Below are 17,505 nucleotides of genomic sequence, written 5' to 3'. Positions count from 1 at the left end.
ATTTGCACCCAAGAGTGCTCAGAGAATTGAGCGATGTCCTGGCGAAACCGTTGGCAGAGCTATTCAATCTCTCCCTAAGTAAGGGGAAAGTTTCCCTGGACTGGAAATTAGCTAATGTTGTTCCTCTGCATAAAAAGGGTTGCAGGCAGAGGCTGCGAATTATAGACCGGTGAGTCTCACATCAATAGTGTGCAAACTCATGGAAACACTAATTAAAAGCAAATTGGACACGATCTTGAATGAAGGGAATCTTCGGGATCCCAGTCAGCATGGATTCACCAAGGGTAGGTCCTGCCAATCCAATCTCATCAGCTTCTTTGACTGGGTAACAAGAAAGTTGGACTTGGGAGAGTCTTTGGATGTCGTGTACCTGGACTTCAGTAAAGCTTTTGATAGTGTCCCACACCGCAGGCTGCTAAGCAAGATGGAATCGATGGGGTTAGGAGAGACACTAACTGCATGGGTCAATGATTGGCTGAGTGGCAGACTTCAGAGGGTGGTGGTTAATGGTACCCTCTCTAAAACATCGGAGGTGACCAGTGGAGTGCCGCAGGGCTCGGTCCTGGGTCCACTCCTTTTCAACATATTCATAGGGGATCTGACTCAAGGGCTTCAAGGTAAAATAACACTATTCGCCGATGACGCCAAACTATGTAATATAGTAAATGAATGCAGTTTACAGAATTATATGGCGCAGGACCTGCTTACATTGGAAAGTTGGTCCTCAACCTGGCAGCTAGGCTTCAATGCTAAGAAATGTAAGGTCATACACCTCGGAAGCGGAAATCCATGCAGGACGTACTTCTTGAACGGAGAAACTTTAACTAGGACTTCAGCAGAACGAGATTTAGGAGTAATCATCAGTGCAGACATGAAAACTGCCAATCAAGTGGAGAAGGCTTCATCTAAGGCAAGGCAGATATTGGGTTGTATCAATAGAAGTTTCGTCAGCCGAAAGCCTGAAGTCATAATGCCGTTGTACAGGGCCATGGTGAGACCTCATCTGGAGTACTGTGTGCAATTCTGGAGGCCACATTACAGTAAAGATGTGCGCAGAATTGAATCGGTTCAGCGGACGGCCACCAGGATGATCTCGGGGCTCAAGGGTCTCTCGTACGAAGAGAGACTGAACAAATTGCAGCTCTACACTCTTGAGGAACGTAGGGAGAGTTGAGACATGATCGAAACATTTAAGTACCTCACGGGACGTGTCGAAGTGGAAGATGATATTTTCTTTCTCAAGGGACCCTCGGCCACAAGAGGGCACCCGCTCAAACTCAGGGGCAGAAAATTTCATGGCGACACCAGAAAGTATTTCTTCACAGAGAGAGTGGTTGATCATTGGAACAAGCTTCCAGTGCAGGTGATCGAGGCAGACAGCGTGCCAGACTTTAAGAATAAATGGGATACCCATGAGGGATCCCTACGAGGGTCAAGATAAGGAAATTGGGTCATTAGGGCATAGACAGGGGGTGGGTAAGCAGAGTGGGCAGACTTGATGGGCTGTAGCCCTTTTCTGCCGTCATCTTCTATGTTTCTATGACAGTATATGCCAAGTTCTGTGTCAGCTTCAGATATAATGGTCATTCCTATTAAAACTGGTCCCAGGAGTAATGGTCAGTAATGAATGACATGGTTATAAACTTCATCAGCCTTCCTGTCCCCGCGGATAACTGCGTGAAACCATCCCATGTCATTCCTTAGTGTCTGTCTCAGCCTCAGTCTTTGTACACCACCATTCTTCAATACGAGGCTTGAGAGTGAGTGGCTGAACCCATTTATACTCTGATTCATATGTGAGCCAAGTATTGGATTATGAACCCATTGTGACATCACTGATGAGGTTGGCTCTTAGGCATTGGTGGAATGAGGCATTATGACATCACAATATCTGCTCTGGATACCAGAGACTGTCAATCTTTAGTGTCTCTCTCAACCTCAGTCCTTTACACCAACATCCTTCAATGCAAGGCTTGAGGGTGAGTGACTGGGCCCATTCATACTCCGATTCTTCCCTCTCTCCCTTAAGAATGACATGGAGATGGTTTCCCATACTTATCTGCGGAGACTGGAACAGTGAAGAATTTTGTCACCATGTCATTCTGTAGTGGTCAGTGCAGTGGGCTGTAGAGAAAAGGACCCAGGTCCATATTGCACTCTAACTAGTACAGTTGTGGTGGGAATTGTCAGCCTTCCAAAACCCACAAAATACCAATGGACCTATAGATGATACCTGCAGATGGACAGGGAAAAATGCTCGATTACCTGAATAAATTCATGTAAACCGTTCTGGGCTCCCCTGGGAGAGTGGTATAGAAAATTGAATAAATAAATAAATTCATACCTATCTCTAGAATAGCAACACTTGGTATGGCAAAGCCTAGTGAAGCATCACACAAATCCTGACAACCCAACCTGGCGAGGGTCGAGATAGGATGCCCCCTGTCTTATGGCATCAGTATATCTACTAATTAGCAGAATCGTGCAGAATATGGATAGATCCCTCACGTGATACAAAATAGAGGACCACAGAAACCATGCAGTCAAAAACTGAAATGAAGACTGCCCCCCAAGAAAGCCAAACTCTCTAAGCAGTTCATAGAAACATAGAAAAAAGCAGCAGAAAAGGGCTATAGCCCACCAAGTCTGCCCATTCCAAGTATCCCCTCCCCTGAATTTACTCCCTTAAAGATCCCACGTGAGTATCCCATTTTCTCTTAAAATCCATCACGCTGCTGGCCTTTATCACCTGGAGTGGGAGACTGTTCCAATGATCCACTACTCTTTCGGTGAAGAAGTACTTCCTGGAGTCGCCATGAAACTTCCCTCCCCTGATTTTCAGCGGATGCCCTCTGGTGGTCGAGGGTCCCATGAGCCAGAAGATATCATCTTCTGACTCGATGCGTCCCGTGATGTACTTATACGTTTCAATCATATCTCCCCGTTCTCTTCTTTCCTCAAGTGAGTACAGCCGCAATTTTTTAAATCTTTCTTCATACGTGAGATCCTTGAGCCCCAAGACCATCCTGGTGGCCGTTCGCTGAACCGACTCGATCCTCAGCACGTCCTTTCGGTAGTGTGGTCTCCAAAACTGAGCACAGTACTCCAAGTGAGGCCTCACCATGGCGCTGTACAATGGCATCATAACTTCAGGTCTCCTGCTGACGAAACCTCTGCGGATACACCCCATCATTTGTCTTGCCCTGGAGGAAGTCTTCTCCACTTGATTGGCAACCTTCATGTCCTCACTAATGATCACCCCTAGGTCGCGTTCCGCCGTGGTCCTAACCAAGGTCTCACCATTTAGTACATAAGTTCTACGCGGGTTTCTCTTACCCAGGTGCATTATCTTGCATTTTTTAGCATTGAAGCCTAGCTGCAAAGTAGTTGACCATTGTTCCAGCAACAGAAGGTCGTGTGTCATATTATCAGGTAATAAGCTTTTGCCTACTATGTTGCAAGGTTTGGCGTCGTTGGCGAACAGTGATACCCTTCCTCTAAGTCCTTGCATCATATCTCTTATGAATAAGTTAAATAGAATCGGGCCCAGGACCGAGCCCTGCGGCACTCTACTGATCACGTCCGATGCTTCGGATGGGGTACCGTTCACCACCACCTTCTGAAGTCTACCGCTCAGCCAATCCCCAACCCATGTAGTTAGAGTGTCTCCTAATCCTATCGATTTCAGCTTGTTCAGTAATCTTCGATGAGGGACGCTATCAAATGCTTTACTGAAGTCCAAATATACCACGTCCAGTGACTCTCCGGCGTCCAGTTGTCTAGTAACCCAGTCAAAAAAGCTAATCAGATTAGATTTGCAGGATCTACCCTCGGTGAACCCGTGTTGGTGTGGCTCACGCAGTTTTTCTTCGTCTAGGATTGTGTCAAGATTCTGTTTGATCAGTGTTTCCATGAGTTTACACACTATAGACGTGAGACTCACTGGTCTGTAGTTTGCTGTCTCTGTCCTGCAGCCCTTTTTGTGGAGTGGGATTACGTTGGCGGTTTTCCAGTCCAAGGGGACCCTTCCTGTGCTTAGGGAAAGATTGAAAAGAACAGATAATGGTTCTGCCAGGACTTCCCTTAACTCCCTGAGCATTCTGGGGTGTAGGTTATCCGGTCCCATGGCTTTGTTTACTTTGAGTCTTGATAGTTCGTTATAGACGCTACTGGGCGTAAATTCAAAATCTTGAAACGGGTCTTTCTGGTTATCTCCCGTCTGCAGCTGTGGACCAGCTCCCGGCGCTTCGCGGGTGAACACTGAACAGAAGTATTGGTTTAGTAGTTCTGCCTTCTCAGAATCTGATTCCGCAAAGTTACCGTCCGATTGCTTCAGGCGTAATATCCCATCTTTGTTTCTTTTCCTGTCACTAATATAGCTGAAGAAAGATTTATCCCCTTTCTTAATTTTCCGTGCTAGCTCTTCCTCCATTCGGAGTTTGGCTTCTCTGACTGCTGTTTTGACAGCTTTAGATCTGTCTAGATAGTCCTCTTTCGCCCCCCTCTCTGCCTAAATGTTTGTAGGTGATAAATGCGTCTTTTTTCTGTTTAACTAGGTCTGAAATTTCTTTACTGAACTATTGGGGTCTTTTGTTTCTCCTGCGTTTACTTACTGTCTTTATGTATCGGTCTGTTGCTTCGTGTAGGATGGACTTCAGAGACGACCACATATCCTCCACATTGTCAGATATTGCTTGTTTATGTAGCTCCTGATGGACAAAATCTCCCATGCGGTTGAAGTCTGTGCCTCTAAAGTTGAGAACCCTTGTTGCTGTGTTTATCTTAGGGAAACCTTTCTTGAGGTTGAGCCATACCATATTATGGTCGCTGGAGGCCAGTGTGTCTCCTACTGAGACTTCCGTGATGCTATCTCTGTTGGTGAGAATTAGGTCTAGTAACGCCTGGTCCCTGGTGGGCTCCAATACCAATTGCTTGAGACGTGCACCCTTTATGGAGGTTAATATTCTTTTGCTGCTACCTGTAGTCGCAGAGAGTGTGTTCCAATCTGCATCTGGCATGTTGAAGTCTCCTAGCATTACTGTGTCCCCGCGCAGTGTGATGTTCTCTATGTCCTCGATTAATTCCATGTCTTTGTCCTCCTGTTGCCTGGGAGGTTTATATATCACCCCAAGGTATAGGCATTTTTCATTCCCTCTGGCCAGGTTCACCCAGAGGGATTCCCAGTGTATCTAACATCTGTGATTCTGGTGGTTTTGATGCTTTCCTTAGTGTATAGCGCTACTCCTCCTCCCAATTTACCCTCTCGGTCGCAACGAAGTAGGTTGTACCCTGGTATAACCATATCCCACCCATGCGATTCCGTGAACCAGGTTTCTGATATCGCTATCACGTCAAGATCGGCGTTTGTTATCTCAGTCTCTAATGCTAGAATTTTATTGGCCCAAGCTGTGTGCATTAACATACATAACCCTCCATATCTGTGAAGAGATTCCTTTACGAGCTAGTGTGGCTCCTAAATTATCAGTGATATTTCTCCCTGAATTATTGTGGATATCATTGGTACTTACCTTAGACTTGGTAGTGTGAGTGTGACTTGCCTCCTCAGGGTGGTTTCTTACTGCTCCGGGATATAAGTAAGTACCCTCCCCCAACTTACTGGTAAAAAGATAAACAGAAATGCATTTTCTTCTCTACTCTGCAAAAGTCAAAACTGGAATAAATGTACATGCCTTCTCATCTTCATTATGAATCTTTTTTGGATAGGTTTAAAGCAGGGGTCTCATAGTCCCTCCTTGAGGGCCGCAATCCAGTCGGGTTTTCAGGATTTCCCCAATGAATATGCATGAGATCTATGTGCATGCACTGCTTTCAATGCATATTCATTGGGGAAATCCTGAAAACCTGACTGGCTTGCGGCCCTCAAGGAGGGACTTTGAGATCCCTGGTTTAAAGCTAAGAACATAAGAATAACTTTATTGGGTCAGACCAATGGTCCATTTGATTTCAAATATTTTTATTGAGATTTTTAGTGAAATAGAACAAAACAGATACGGCAGATGCCAATGTATGATAACATATTGAATGAATAAAAATTTCAAAGAGCATACATCTAACTATGGAATTTGTAATCACACAATGCAACTCTGAAGGAGTCAGAAGGTATAACCGGAAGAGGGAAGAGAGGATTGTATCATGCTCAATTAATAAGTTCTGGTGAAGGAGTGTGTAAAAGGGGCATTTACCAAAGTATTATCTTCAAATCTTATTATATCCAAGTATGAAGTATAATTTCAAAAAAGAAAAGATTATAGTGGAAATATCATTGGCAGTTAAGAGAAGTTCATTATGGGACTCCAAATCTTATTAACTATATGTTATCTGTTGGAGAATTCCGCTGCTTTAGCTTCATATAGGTGTATCAGAAGGCCTGTGTTCCACCAGAATGTAATATTCAAGAGGTCTGCAGATTTCCAATTATGTAAAATCATTTGGATAGTAATTGCTGTCATCGTGTTAAGTAGAGATTTCTGCCAGGTGTTTAAGGAGTCTTCAATAGCGAGAGCTCTAAAAAGGAGTATATCAGTAGAAAGTTCTGATTGTATCGGGAGGTTCTGTCGACCTTGCCTGGGCACTGCAACCCAGGCAAGATCGAACAATGGCTGAGAACGCTGTCCAGTGGTGTCAAGAAGGGGGCGGGATAAAGCCAGATTGGGAAGGTGTTCCTTAAAGGACGTTTTTGCCACTCCCGCCGGCTTCTTAGCCTTTTTCAAACCATAGCAGTGGCATACCAAGGGCAGGGGTGTTTGTCAAAGAGAGAAAATTCTCTTGAGTTTAGATGGGTCTCTTGAAGAAGAAGAATATCATAGTCCTTCAGTCAAAGGTAGTCCATTATTTTTATTACATTTGACAGGTTGATTTATGAAATTGACATTCCATGAGGCAAATTTAAAAGAAGTTATACTTAGAGATAAAGCTGTCGAAAAAACACACTAAGAGATATTGTGTGAGAGGAGCAAGGTACTGAAGCAACAAAGGATTGGTATCCAGAGGAGAACCCTCTCCAGAGTAAGGAGAAGAAAAGAGCACAAACCAGTTTATCAAACATGTGACCAACAGGACCAGGAAAACCCAATTCCAATTGTTCAGGAAGGTCAAATAAGAAAAAAGGCATATCATTTAGATAAATAAATCGTTCAGGTGAAGTATTAGCAACGGAGATGTTATAAAATAATCAAGCAATAAAAATGAAATAAAAATATTGCTAGTAAAATTAGCTTGAGAAAAACCAACATGAATAGTAGAGTTCCTATATGGGGATGAGTCCTGTTAAATCAAATGGCACAATCAATAATCATATGTGAAAGTAGAGTTGATTTACGCAAGTGATGGTATCAATAATGTATTGAGGGAAACAAGCCCATGCAAAAGGAGAATAATTTAGCATGCGGTATTTTTGTGCGTGCTCTAAAAACGCTAGCGCACCTTAGTAAAAGGAGCCCTTAGAGTGAACGTATATGATATGACCATAAGGAAAAACCAGCTGTAGTGTAACACTTTGCAATGATAAGCTGATCCAAAGGGTTAACACAAGGTGTAGATATTGATAACATGAGAGGTACAAAACTTATGCAAGCAAAAAGCTTAAGAGGACATCATCACTAAGATGGAAAGGAGAGATAGTGATCCTGAGAGATATTTAAAGCGAAAGAACAGTAAACCAGATATAATTCCAATCGTTGCCCAGAGAAAGAGATATAGGAATAATAGGAGAATTACGAGGGAGATTTGTTACCTGCAGTGAAAGACATAGTTATTGATACATATAGGATACCTAGAAGTGTGATTACAATCATTAGAATAAAAGCAAGAAATACAATTAATTAAATGATGCATATTGAAATTAGCTGTTTTAACAGGAGAGAGAGAGGGCAGGAGCACGTCCCACTCGTAATACATGACTTGGATGGAGATTATCAGAAGAACTGCAAAATAACAAATCGGTGGACCGGTTAGATAGGTATTAAAAGTAGTAACCAATGGAGGGGTCTCTTTCATGGGGGGGGGCATGGAGGGTCTTTGTTCATTGATTGTCAGGGAGTATCAGAGTACAGCTCGCCGACGAGTGTGCCTGTTGGTTTTTTGCTATTTAGAGGGTTAGGGGTTGAGGGTCATTTTAGAGGTTCTTTTCTACTATAGAATATTTGGGAGGGACGAGCATTGTTTTAGGCCTGTTCCGCTTTTTGTGTTTGCTGGGGGGAGAGGGGTCTTGTTTTTTTGGGTGGAAAAGGTGTTTTTGGGGGGGAGTTGAGGGTGGGGAAGGGGGGCTCTCACAATATGAAAAATATTTGATAACTACCTTTTTGTTATATACTATTGTTTGCTTGTTATCTTTGTAAATATTTCTGAAGTGTGGTTCTGAATTTGTTTGGTTCTGTTCTGGACTTGTCATCAATAAAATATTATTTGACATAAAAGTAATAACCAATACATATCATATGAATGTGAGGGACTTAAAGAATACAGCATGTATATGAAAAATCGTTAATATATACATGACAAGCCACATTCATTAAGTTAAGAAGCGAAGATATTACCTTGTATTAGCAGGACAAGGAAAGTAGTATTTTTGTATAGGGCATGAGATTATCCTGAGAGGAGGCTACGATTATCATGAGAAAAGTGAAAAAAACAATTAAGTTTATAACATGCATTAAAGATAGCTGCCTTTGCAGGAGAGAGAGAGGGCGGGAACATGCACCATTTATGAGATTATAGATATGAGAAGAAACATCATAAAAATTGCTAAGCAACAATTAGAAGAACATGTTTGTTACATATCTCAAAAATGGCTGTGGATAATAAAAAAAGAAAAAGAAAAACCCAAAACTACAATTAGGTATAAGTTGTGTATACAGATTAGTTGCGTTGGTGGGAAAGAGAAATGGCGGGAGTAAGATTCATCTAATGCAGTGGTCTCAAACTCAGGGCCCAGAGGCCACGTGTCCCACCAGGTACTATTCTGAGGCCCTTGGTATGTTTATCATAATCACAAAAGTAAAATAAAACAGTTTTTGATCATATGTCTCTTTAGTTATAAATTACAATATTATTATTAAGACTTAGCCAAAAGGAAAGACTAATAAACTATAAAGAGTTTTACCTCATGCAAAATTGTAATTTCTTTAATAAGACATTAACTATTTTTTTCTGAGGCCCTCCGAGTACCTACAAATCCAAAATGTGGCCCTGCAAAGTGTTTGATTTTCAGACCACTGATATATGGGATATAAGTTTGAGAAAAAATATCGGAGAGGTAGGTAAACAGTAAAGAGAAGAATAAGTTGTTTAGTAAGAGGATCATTGAAAGTAAGTGAAAGTAAGAACATTAAGAGACAATGAGCAGTAGGTTAAAGAAACATCGGCAAGCCATAGCCATAAAGTTTAATATTTGGTAAGTTGTAAATATGCAAAAGCCAAGAGATCAGGTATATTTCAAGAAAAATATAGACCCAGCATTGCCCACCCGATAAGGAGAGAGAAGAAATCTGAGAGACATATAATGGCCAAAATGAGAGTCTACAAAGAAATCTACTAGTCGGGGAGATTCGCAGCCGTCACTCTGAAAAAGCAATAAAAAGATAAGCAGGAAATAGTGCCTATTATAACAGGACTGGTAGAGCAAACTGGTTGTGGGTTAATAAAGAAGAATAGTTTATTCTGGCAACAGTTGGCATTAAGCGAACAAAGGTAATTAAGAAGTAATTAAATACAATAAATACAGCTGGGACAATAGCCCTGCCAGTCTTCATTAGAAGATGCAAAGGGGTGGGGGTGGGAATCTGGGTAGTGGTGGCTCAGGCAGGAGGGAGTGGGCATTTCGCCTGCCAATCTTGAAAACAAAAGTAAAGGGGCTTAGGGGGAGGCGGCTTCGGGGGGATTGGTGGGAGAAGGGACAGTGGGAAGGAGGGGGGTTTCTTTTTTAATGTTTATCGGGGCCTTAACCAGCAGGGTAGACTGTCATAGCCTTACTTTCCTATCAGTGCCTGAGCCAATCAGCGTTCAGGCACTGAAAGATAAGTTAGGCTATGACACCTAATCTAATCTTCTTCTATTTGTGGTCGCTCATACGTATACAGGCTCAAGGTGACTGTAAAGAGAGGTAAGAGGGGAGGGAGAGAGAGGAGGTGGATAGGTAGGAGGGAGAGGAAGTGGAGAGTGGAGGAAGGGAGGGAGGGGAAAGGGAGAGAGGAGAGGGTAAAGGAGATTAAGTATTAAACAGATGGGTTTTCAGTTTTCTTCGGAAGATGATGTGGCAAGGTTCAGTTCTGGTCTTTTCTGTAAGGCCATTCCAAGATTTGACTCCTAAGAAGGTAAGCATGGAGTGGAAAACTCATTTATAGTGAAGATTTTATTTTATTTTATTTCTTATATACCGCTATACCGTGAGGTTCAAAGTGGTTTACAATGAAGATAGATTAAAGATACATTATAAAATAAATAAAAAAGGTACTTTAGTGAGTGGGAGATTTAGTAGCATCCGGTTGAGGGTACTGCGGGAAGTAGGCCATGCTATTGAGAAGAGCTGGATGAGTGGGCCGTAGAATTTCCATAAAGTATACAGTGAATGATGCAAGATATTTTGAATGTTATGCGTGATGGGATGGGAAGCCAGTGCATTTGTTTGATGAAGGTTGTGATTGAGTCGTATTTTCTGAGGTTGAAGATAAGTCTTTCGGCAGTGTTTTGGATGAGTTGCAGTTTGTGAATTAGAGCAGTGTTGATTCCCATGTAGATGGAGTTACAGTAGTCCAGTTGTGGTAGGACCATCAGTTGTACGATTAAGGCAAAGTGGTATTGGTGAAAGTAAGGTCTGATTAGTCTTAATTGTCTCAGGGTGTAGCATGGAATATTGCTATTCCTTGGGTTTTGGCCAGGTACTGGTGATCTGGATTGGCCACCATGAGAACGGGCTACCGGGCTTGATGGACCATTGGTCTGGCTCAGTAAGGCTATTCTTATGTTCTTAAATGCCAGACCAGTCTGTAGCCCTTCAAGCCTGCAGTTTGATAACTGAATCTATCTATATTAAATCGGATGTATCTATGTGTATGTATGTATGTTCCAGCATAACTCTGAACGCATGGACTGATTTCAACCAAACCTGATATACATAAGACTGTGGGGGTGGGAAAGGGGGGTGACATGTAAAAACAATCAAAAATGACTGATATTAGTGTCTAACACATAATTTTCGGGCTCACTGTGATGAATACTGGCATTCCCGATGCCATTTAGAGAGCCATAGAGAAGGCCATTCATGCTGCTAAAAATGAAGATGTCCACGATTCTTTTTACTGTCTAATAGAATAAATAAATATCCTGGCAACGCTGGGTGATCAGCTACTAAACTATAAATACGTTATTTGTTGACAACAGACAAAGAACCAGTGTTAGGCAGAGCCCCCCACCCCTGCCTCATCATACCTTTGCTGGCGGGAATACTCAATCTTTGCCAACTGGAGATTCTCTACTGACGTCCCCACCATGCTGCAGAAGTAGTGAGAACGCCAGGAATACTCAAGTCTTGCCAGCTGGTCATCCAGTTGCGGGCAGAAAGAAGAGCCAGGGGATAGAAGGTAGGTGGGGGGAGGCTGTCTAACTGTTTACTGTTCTCCTCCAACAGGAGGAGTCAGGAAACAGCTCTGCTTCCTCCTCTGCCAATATTTTTCTACAAGAATTGATATAGACAAAGATTCTTCCTTATATATAAGAGAGTATACTGGGAATTATCACCCTGGCACCACAACAATGGCTCTCACAGTATTAAAACATTTGTTTTGTCTTTAACACATAGCCATTGTTGCAGTGGCAGGGTGATAATTCCCAGTATACTCTCTTATATATAAGGAAGAATCTTTGTCTATATCAATTCTTTTTTTGTTTGTTTTAAATCTTTATGATTTTTAATCTAAAACAGTGTCATACAAATGAACAAACAGTAGGAATTACATACATTACACTAATATCTGTACAGGTAACTTATATATCATTCAAGATTTTCAGTTTTCCTACATATAACAACAATAACATAATATATAGTATAAATGAAGAATAAAGTTACCCAAATGTCACCATCAATATTTATTCCCCTCCCTCCAACCCTCCACCCCCCCATGGATGTGTAAAGGTGAATGAACAAAAGTAAAGATAAGATCAATATATATATAATTATAATTTTACAAATTTAGTCAATGGGCTCCAAACTTTATTGAATACACAACTAAATCCCCTACACTCTGCATTAATTCTTTCATATCTGTAAGTGGTGCACACAGAGGATCTAGAATCAGAAATCTGTACTTCTTTGAGGGAATAAGCAGTCGGGTGGACAATGGGGAACCCATAGACATCATTTACCTCGATTTTCAAAAGGCTTTCGACAAGGTGCCACATGAAAGGCTGCTTAGGAAGCTGTGGAACCACGGGGTGGGAGGGGATGTGCACAGATGGATCAAACACTGGTTGTCGGGTAGACTGCAGAGGGTCGGAGTGAAGGGCCAATATTCTGACTGGCGGGAAGTCACGAGCGGTGTGCCACAGGGATCGGTGCTGGGGCCGTTACTCTTCAACATATTTATCAATGACCTGGAAAAGGAGGCAAAGTGCGAGGTTATAAAATTTGCGGACGATACCAAACTGTGCGGTAGAGTTAGGTCCAGGGAGGAGTGTGAGGACCTGCAAAGGGACCTGGACAAGCTGGAAGACTGGGCAAACAAATGGCAAATGCGCTTTAACGTGGAAAAATGCAAGGTCATGCATATAGGGAAAAAGAACCCGTTGTTCAACTACAAATTGGGGGGGGCATTGTTGGGAGACAGCAGACTTGAGAGAGACTTGGGTGTGCTGGTGGATGCATCACTGAAGCCATCTGCACAGTGCGCAGCAGCCTCGAAAAAAGCCAACAGGATGCTGGGCATCATAAAGAGGGGCATAACAACCAGGACGCGGGAAGTCATCATGCCATTGTATCGAGCGGTGGTGCGTCCACATCTGGAATACTGCGTTCAGTATTGGTCGCCACACCTCAAGAAGGACATGGCGGTACTTGAGAGAGTCCAAAGGAGAGCAACGAAACTGGTAAAAGGGCTGGAATACTGCCCATACGCCGAGAGGTTGGATAGGCTGGGGCTCTTCTCTCTGGAAAAAAGGAGGCTCAGGGGAGATATGATAGAGACCTTCAAGATCATGAGGGGCATAGTGAGGGTGGAAAGGGATAGATTCTTCAGACTGAAGGGGACAACAAGTACGAGGGGGCATTCGGAGAAACTGAAGGGAGATAGGTTCAAAACAAATGCAAGGAAGTTTTTTTTCACCCAAAGGGTCGTGGACACTTGGAATGCGCTACCAGAGGAAGTGATCAGGCAGAGTACGGTACAGGGATTGGACGGATTCCTGAGGGATAAAGGGATCGTGGGATACTGAGAGAGGTGCTGGGATGTAACACAGGTATAGAAAGCTAACCAGGTAATAAGTATAGAAACCCAACAGGTCGTGCATGTGCAAGACCGGAGGGTTAGGACTACGATGGGAAGATAGGACTTCAATGAGAAACCAAGGTGGCAAGGGAGCCCCTTCTGGTGATTCAGACAGGTCGTGACCTGTTTGGACCGCTGCGGGAGCGGACTGCCGGACAGGATGGACCTATGGTCTGACCCGGCGGAGGCACTGCTTATGTTCTTATGTTCTTATAACTTATTCTGTCATGGTTCTTCCAGTTACTCATTATCAATTGAATGGCTAAACCTGTCATGATCATAAATAGACGCCTCTTATATTTATCTAGAGTGGGTTTCACATGTAATATCGTTCCACAAATTATAGCTTCATATGATAGTGGAACGTTTGAATCCAAAACTAAATTTATTTGTCCCCAAATTGACTTCCAAAATATAAATATAAACGGAGAAAAGTATAGCAGATGATCCAAAGTCCCTATATCAATATAACAATGTCAGCATCTATTAGACTTAGAACTATCTATTTTATTTAATCCAACCGGGGTCCAAAAAATCCTATGCAACAAAAATAACCATGTTTGCCTCATAGATGCTGACGCTGTACATTTCAGTCTCCAAGACCAAATTCGTGACCATCTCGATGCTCCAGATGTCTCTAAGATTGTTTTTTGTTTTTTTGTTTAAAAATTCAGAAATCAATTTGTACCACCGAGCAGTCTGATGTCCTACTAGATCTATTTGGTAGCAAAGGATCTGCAAGCTAAAATAAGTTTTAAAATTTTTTCATTCAGGGAACCCACTCTGAATAGCCTGCTTCAACTGCAACCACCTATATTGTTGAGATTTTAAAATTCCAAATGATTGTTGCAGTTGTGAAAAATCAAGCAGATTTCCATTAGATATAACATCATCTAGAAACATAGAAACATAGAAATAGATGGCAGATAAGGGCCCACGGCCCATCTAGTCTGCCCACCTTAATGTCCCTCCCCTACCTTTGCCCTGTGAATAGATCCCATGTGCCGATCCCATTTGGCCTTAAAATCAGGCACGCTGCTGGCCTCAATCACCTGTAGTGGAAGACTATTCCAGCGATCAACCACTCTTTCAGTGAAAAAGAATTTCCTGGTGTCACCTCGTAGTTTCCCGCCCCTGATTTTCAACGGATGCCCTCTTGTTGTCGTGGGACCCTTGAAAAAGAAGATATCTTCCTCTGCCTCGACGCGGCCCGTGAGATACTTGAACGTCTCGATCATGTCTCCCCTCTCTCTGCGCTCCTCGAGCGAGTATAGCTGTAATTTGTCAAGCCGTTTTTCGTAGGGTAGATCCTTGAGTCCCGAGACCATCCGGGTGGCCATTCTTTGCACCGACTCCAGTCTCAGCACATCCTTGCGATAATGCGGCCTCCAGAATTGCACACAGTATTCCAGGTGGGGCCTCACCATGGATCTATACAATGGCATAATGTCCGAATTCCTGCCTGCATCCAGTTCTTCCAAGCGATCCCAGCACCGCCTATTTGAATCTTGGAGTTTAACCATAAGGACTGCAAAGTAGATTTCATTATAGGGACATCTGTTAATTTATCAATAAATTTAATTGTTTTCCAGGTGTCCAATAAAATCACATTGTCCTTAGCATAACTAGGAATTTTAATATTTAATATATGAGACAATCTCATTGGGGACAAGATTTTCCACTCAAGATATAGCCAGTCTGGGTAATGTTGTAAGAGCTCAGGGAGGATCCAATACATACCTTGACGCATTATATAGGCTTGATGATACCTATAAAAATTGGGAAAATTTACTCCACCCTCCGCAATTGGTTTTTGAAGAGATACTAAAGCAATTCTTGCTTTTTTCCATATCCAAATAAATCAATATCAATTCTTGAGTTTTTCTTTCCTAATTAGGTCTTTCAGTTTTTTGAAATATTTATCTGCAGCCAAAACCACATGGAGCCTCTTTTGTGGAATTTGAATGGATTTACAATTACGATGGAGGCCCAACACATTTGTTTGCCTAGAGTTCAACAAAGGGTTAATCCTGCCTCGTATGCGACTGTGGTCTATATTGATTTGTAAGATGGTTTCTTGTTCTAATTTCAAAAGTCGGGAAATGCTTTCCTATTTCTTTGATTCTGACTTTTGATTGATTAGACCAGAGTATCACAAACTGTGTTCCGCAGCAGATTCAGGTGTGCCCTGATGAGACACCAGTAAGGAAGAGAGGCACCAGCACTGGCTGACTGCATATAGGACGTGACTCTTGTGGCGAGAGACACATCCTGTGTAGGTCATCAGCCGGCACCGACAACTCTCCTTGCTAGCATCTCTCTTCATCTTCCCGCACCTCCCCTCCTCCAGAATCCCCCCCCCCCCCAAAGTGACAGATTGCGGCCAGATGGGCCTCCGTGCATGCCCGGATGTTGACATGATGACATCATGCATGCGCATGACATCATCATGTCAACGCCTACACACTTCCGGGTGCCATCTGCCCGGAGCACTGGATTTAGTGTGCCACTGGCCCAAACGTTTGCGGGATACTGGTTTAGACATTTTCTAGGAACAAGCTATGTCCGCACTTGACATCATATCGAATATGCTCTGCTTGTCACATTTGACACCAGAAACAGATGTTATCAGTGCCACGTTTCTTAAATCTTCAGGGTATTTCTCAAGAGGTGCAGATGGAGCTTCACAGAAAAGCTGCCATCTCCATCAGCGCTCACAAACTCTCTCCGCCTCCAAGTTCAAATCCATTTACTGAGGTCAAATGGACGGACTGAAAATTGCCCCCTTTCCCTCCCTCCATAAGCTTTAAGTACATGTGAAGTTCACACATTAACAAAGGGTATTCCGGGCCTATTCCGGGTTGGACAATTAAACCACATGCGTAGAACTGCACTTTCAAATCTGCCTGTGTATTTTTAACTTTAACTCTGTTCTTGGAAACTGAAAATACAAGATTTAAAGGAAACTTTGTGCCCACATGATCATATATGGAAATTCTTCAAAGAAAACCTGCCTATATAACTTGTCTTTGAAAATGGCCTACTACAACTTCACCAGTACCTATGGACATTGCACTGAGGTGGTCTATTGAAAATTGACCCCAGAAAATTCCATGCAAGAAGGAACAGGTTGAGCAAGTCCAGGTTTTACAGACAGCACACATGGAAAGGTAATTTGAATTTTTAATAAAAATTGTTCTCCTTTCATAGATCTGAACTCATGGTACAAGTAGGTATATGTGTTATTTACTTAGCAGACAGACTTACAATCTTAAGTTTTAGCAGAGGCAGTGGTGGGTGATGTGACTTGCCCAAGATCATAAAGATGACGGATGAAGAAGCTGGATTGAATGTTTGTCTTCCTGGTTCCATTCTCTAGGCTACGCCTACCTTTCTGAGAAAAGTCAAAGCTGAATCTTCCTCTCTGCAGAAGAGTAACCCCAACACATCAGTTTCCCCTTAGCACATGGAGGTTCTCCAGTTACCCTCCAAATTTGAGAAACACCTGATAATACAGAACTCCCCCGAAACTCGCAGGGGTACAATTGATCATGATTTGCGAAAAACTTAGATTATTGGATGCAGAAAAGGAGTGGGGATTGGAGGTGGGAGAGGGCTGCAGGGGCGGTGGCAGTGGCTGTTGCGAGTGCCAATGCGGGTGGTGGCGCTTGCAGCTCTGACTGGGGATCGCAGGTCAGGCAGAGCGGATCGGTGATGTTGCGGGGCCGGAGGATGCGCTCGGTTGGGTCCTGGGTCGTGGAAGAGGTGGACGGAGGATATTTTTCTAAGTACAAATTTCTGAGGAAAAAAACTATGAACGACTGGGGCCGCGAACTCTAACCCGCGAGTTCGCGGGGGATTACTGTATATCGCAGAAATTTAGATAGAATTCCAGGTGTAGTTGAAAACCCTCCCTGGAGGCCTCATAATGCTCCTCTAACCCCTTTCAGAATAAAGAAGGTGATGTGGAACAGAAGCCCTGAGCAGTTGGATTTCCTTTTGGAGAGCA

General features: G+C 42.9%; 1 protein-coding gene across 1 annotated transcript in view; it reads right to left on the bottom strand.

The window, feature by feature from the left end:
• The window catches only part of LOC117355354 (secreted Ly-6/uPAR-related protein 1-like), a 201,693-nt gene that overhangs the window by 123,058 nt on the left and 61,130 nt on the right, over positions 1 to 17,505 (bottom strand). The gene's annotated exons all lie outside the window — the stretch shown is intronic.

Source organism: Geotrypetes seraphini, chromosome 2 (genome assembly GCF_902459505.1).
Source record: "Geotrypetes seraphini chromosome 2, aGeoSer1.1, whole genome shotgun sequence".
NCBI classification, from domain to species: domain Eukaryota; kingdom Metazoa; phylum Chordata; class Amphibia; order Gymnophiona; family Dermophiidae; genus Geotrypetes; species Geotrypetes seraphini.
The sequence above is the reverse complement of the archived record's forward strand: the minus strand, read 5'-3'. Positions and strand labels throughout refer to the sequence as shown.